Below are 4,957 nucleotides of genomic sequence, written 5' to 3'. Positions count from 1 at the left end.
ATTTGAAAACCATTTTTCTATTTAATCTTAAATCTTTTTATTACTTGTCTTTTATTTTCCTAAAACAAAATCTCATCAAATATTTGGAACTAGGTTAGAATCTTCTTGCTTTGTTTGAAATAGTTTCTTTTGATGTTAGTCAATTCCCATGGGTTCGACCTCGTACTTACATGAACATTATATTCTGAAATGATTCGTGCACTTGCGAGTATAATTATTAAAACACCCTCTTTTGGGCTCAACAAGTTTTTGGCGTCGTTGCTGGGGAGTTGCAAAAAAAAAAAAAGAAACGATCTTTCTACAAGGTAAGTAACATTCTTCTACTAGTTATTTTATTTTTATTTGCACTATCATCTTAAAAAAAAAAGTAAAGTAAAAATATATATATATATCTATAAAAAAAATCGAAAAAAAAGAGTTAAAAAAAAATAAAAAAAGAAAGTTATACATATATTTATTTATATTATTATATATATTTCTTGATAGTTGATGACATTTAGTTCCTCCTACATACTTGATAGTTGAGTGCATTTTTTGCCTCCTCCATACTTGAACAATCTATCTCCTCTAGTGATGGCATTAGTGCCTCCTAGCTTTTATTTTTGTTTATTATCTTAGTTGATGGCATTAGTGCCTCCTAAGTTTTATTATTATTATCATTATTATTATTAGTGTTGGTTGATGACATTAGTGCCTCCTAATTTTTATTTTTTGTTGATCATTTAGTTGATGGCATTAGTGCCTCCTAATTTTTATATAACTATTTACTATTGCTATTGTCATTTTTTTTCTTAATTATCGCATTTAGTTAGTTGTAATTTTATTGTTTAAGAAAATACTTGAAAAAAAAACTAAAAAAAACAAAGCTTGTTCTTTCAACATAAGCAATTTTTGCTTAAAGGAAATTTGGTAAAGTTCTCATCCATGCTTATTAATTAACCTCGTGGAGTTGTTATTAAGTTATGAGTAAGTGGAATCAAATAGGCCTGGGAACAAGTTAAACAAAAAAAAAAAAAAAATCATAAAAATCATAACAAAAAAAAAAAAATATATAAATATTATAATCTTTTCTTGTTATAAGTATGCTCTGTGGTTGCGGTTCTAACTGATCTTCCACATCAGAAATTTGTTTTCTTGTGATTGTTTGTGTTACTTGGTGAAATTTGTGACATTGTATGCATCATTGGCATTGTAATTCAAAAAATCGTTTGGTGAAAAAATTAGTGTCTTTACGTGAAATTGAAAGCGTTTTTGAAAATTTAAGCATAATGGAACAAGAACCTAATGTTGTGCAAGAAAAAACTCTTCTTGAATACTTTTCACCTATTTCATCTAATGCTCTGTCATGCATTGTTTTGCCCACTACTAATGCCACTCATTTTGAACTTAAACCATCAATCATTCAATTGTTACCATCATTTTATGGTTTAGAAAGAGAGGATCCATACATGCATGTAAAAGACTTTTTGGAAATTTGCTCAACCTTTCGTTTTCAAAATTTTTCAGATGAGTCGGTTAAACTTAGGTTGTTTCCTTTTTCTTTAAAAGATAGAGCCAAAGCTTGGTTAAACTCACTTCCAACTGGAACCATAACTACTTGGGATCAACTTTTTAATAAATTCCTTGCTAAATTTTTCCCCTTGTCCAAAACTGATAGTTTAAGAAGAGAAATCTCTGAATTTTATCAAAAAGATAACGAAGAATTTTATGAATGTTGGGAAAGATTTATTATTAAAATGTCCCCACCATGGTTTTGAAAAATGGAGACTTGTAAAATATTTTTATGATGGTTTAACCCCTTCAAATCGACAAATGATTCAATCTATGCATACCGGAAATTTTTTAAAATTGTAAGGGCAAGAGGCTTGGGACACTCTTGAAGAATTGTCTGTTAATTCACAATAATGGAATTATTTTGAGCCCAGGTCGCCAACCCTTCACCGAAAAGAGAAGGAAAATATGAAATAAAAGAAGAAAGTGAATTAAGAACATCATTTGAAAAATTAGCAAGAAAAGTAGAAGCCTTAGTAATAAGTCAATCTATGAATTCTCATGTGCAACCTAAAAAAGATGTTTGTTCTTTATGTGGTAGTTCATGTCATAATGCTCAATCATGTCCTTCTTTTATTGAAACATTTATGAAGAGGCTAATGCTTTACATTCATATGGAAAACCTTCTTCTGATAGCCCATTTTCCAATACATACAATCTAAATTGGAGAAACCATCCTAATTTTTCATGGAGACAAAACCAACCACAAATGAATCAAGGAAGCCAATTCAACATGCCAAATCCAAATCATGCCCAACCAAGTCAACCTTACCCTCCACAAAGAAAACCTTCCTTAGAAGACACCTTACAACAATTCATGCAATCCACCTAACAAATCTTACAAAATCAGTCTCAATCCATTGCCAAACTCGAGACACAATTGGGTCAACTTGCTAATGCTGTAACCGAGAGAGAAAAAGGAAGATTTCCTAGCCAACAGTAATGCCCCAACTATTTCTAAGACCTTGGACCATTAGATCTACTATACATAACTACTATTTTGGGAAATATACATAAGAAATAATATAACTAACTTTATTAAATCTTGAAATATTGTATCAAATATATAATAATAGAAAATATGGCATGGGTACCCATTGTTTAAAACATAAAACAAAATTTTAAACTAAAGAAAATTGTTTACAAACTAAACGCGGAAAAAAAAAACATGATTTAAAAGACTAAAAAAAATAATAATAATAACTTCATCCTCGATCGACATGCAATCCACACATTCCATCCATCCTCAACACACAAGCCAATCTACCAATAATCCTTCCATCTTCCATATTCATTTTCCTGCATCACACTAAAAATAAAAGAAAGAGCCTAATGCCCAGCAAGGAAAACCTACTAAAAACATACATCATATATCATAAGCATAAAACTACATCATATACTATAAAACATAATACTATCTAAAACATACATAATAAATCATAAGCATACACTAAAAACATATGACTATAAAAACGTATATCATATAGGACTACAATATTAATGGCCATTAACTCATTAACATGGCATGTGATAAACCATCTAGGTCCTTTGTCTAATATCTGAGGTAGGTTAGATCACATGGTAGTATATGATAACCCATCTAGGTCCCCTGTCTAATATCTGAGGTAGGGTAAACCATAACTCTAAACCATGAAAATGATAAAATAATCTTGGGACTTGCTATCTAAGCAAGTCATATGCCCAAGCGACTAAAAACATAATCTTGGGGCTTGTTATCTAAACAAGTCATATGCCCAAGGACTACAAAACATATTATACATATACTTATTATAGCATAAACATATCATAACATAAACATAGCATAACATATCATACAAACATACAAGATCTATCCTATTTTCCTTACCAAAATACCGGGATATGAGAACAGTTTTGGGACTTTGGAACACTCCTAAAAACCATAAATGGAAGGGTGAGTATACTAAAGAGAATGAAATGAAAAGAATGGAAGAACTATACCATCAAGAATATACTTACCAAAAACCTTATGTTCAAGAACTTAGATTTCCTATCCAAGAATAAAGAATAAAGTTAGGGGCTGAGTAGAAAATTATAAGAACTTGAAGAAAATAATACCAAATGAACTAGAGTTTTGGAATACCTTGAATGCTTTATGATCAATCTAAACCTTGAACCGAAATATGTTATAAACCTTACTTCCCAAGTGTTTGGTAAGCTTAAAAATGATTAAGCTTATAATCCCCAACTGTAGAGTCCAAGAACTTTACTTAGCTAAGATAGATAGTAGTATGATAGTATTTATAGCATTATCTTTGTTACTGTGGATTTTTGGTTCAGACCGGGAATTATTTGGACACTCATAGTAGTACTTATAGATTTTCTAAGTTTAATCTATAGTTTAAGAATATTAAGTATAACCTAAGGTTTGATTAATGTGACTGATATTAAGGATTATATTTATTATATTATAAGGTTTAGACATCAACCAATAGGATTTTAAGCACATGTTATGAATGGTGATTAAGGATTAAGTATTTTTGAGGATTTAATTTAATAAGGAGTAAAGTTTGAATCCCCTAAGGTCAGTCAGCAGCTTTGAATACGTTGAGGGCTTAGTCAAGGCTGTTTACCCCATTCAAACTTAGCTAAAAGTGTGTAATTTCGTGTTTAATTATTCAGCGTATGCCGATATATCGCAGCTATAGGGGGCGATATATCGCAGCACGTAGATACGGAAAACACGAGACGATGCACGGTCGCCTCGGGCATACTGGCCCAGGCGATATATCGCCTACAGGGGGCGATATATCGCCTCCTTCAGCATATGTTCAATTGTTTTTGAATTCTTTTCCTTTCAGCCATTCAAACTCCTCCATAAGTCCAGCATCTTTTGAACGAGTCTTCAGCCTCTGCTGAACGATTATTCAAATGATTTTCACCTAAAAAGCCATTATCTTTATTCAAGTAAAATCAAGATATTTTCATTCCCAAACTCTATAAATAGGACCTAGTACCCAGCCATTATTCACCATTTGCTCTAAGTTCAGAAGCTGCTAGTGTTAAGTGAGTGTGAGAGTGTAAACACCTGGTTTGGGGAAAAACTATAAGCTTAAACATCATAAGCTTATCAAACACTTTGGGAAGTGAGTTCTATAGTATTTCGGTGGAGGTTAGATTTATCTTGCAAATCTTTGAGGTAAACCCGAAACTCTATTTCATGTTATTTCCTTTCTCAAAACCTTCTACTCAGTCCCCTAACCTCATTCTTATTTTGGTTAGGGAATCCAAGTTCTTAAGCTTATAAGTCGGTAAGTATGTTTTTATGGTTTAGTCTTTCCATCTCTTTCATTTCATCTCCTTTCTTTAGACTCACTCTTGTTCATTATGGTTTTAGGAGTGTTCCAAAAGTCTCAACTCAGTCCAT

At 31.6% G+C, this 4,957-nt stretch overlaps 1 pseudogene; it reads right to left on the bottom strand.

Moving 5' to 3' along the window:
• Nucleotides 1-1,655: 1,655 nt before the first annotated feature.
• LOC133813286 (small nucleolar RNA R71) lies at nt 1,656-1,754 on the bottom strand (annotated as a pseudogene).
• Nucleotides 1,755-4,957: the final 3,203 nt, after the last annotated feature.

The sequence above is a fragment of the Humulus lupulus genome, chromosome 1 (genome assembly GCF_963169125.1).
Source record: "Humulus lupulus chromosome 1, drHumLupu1.1, whole genome shotgun sequence".
Lineage (NCBI taxonomy): Eukaryota > Viridiplantae > Streptophyta > Magnoliopsida > Rosales > Cannabaceae > Humulus > Humulus lupulus.
The sequence above is the reverse complement of the archived record's forward strand: the minus strand, read 5'-3'. Positions and strand labels throughout refer to the sequence as shown.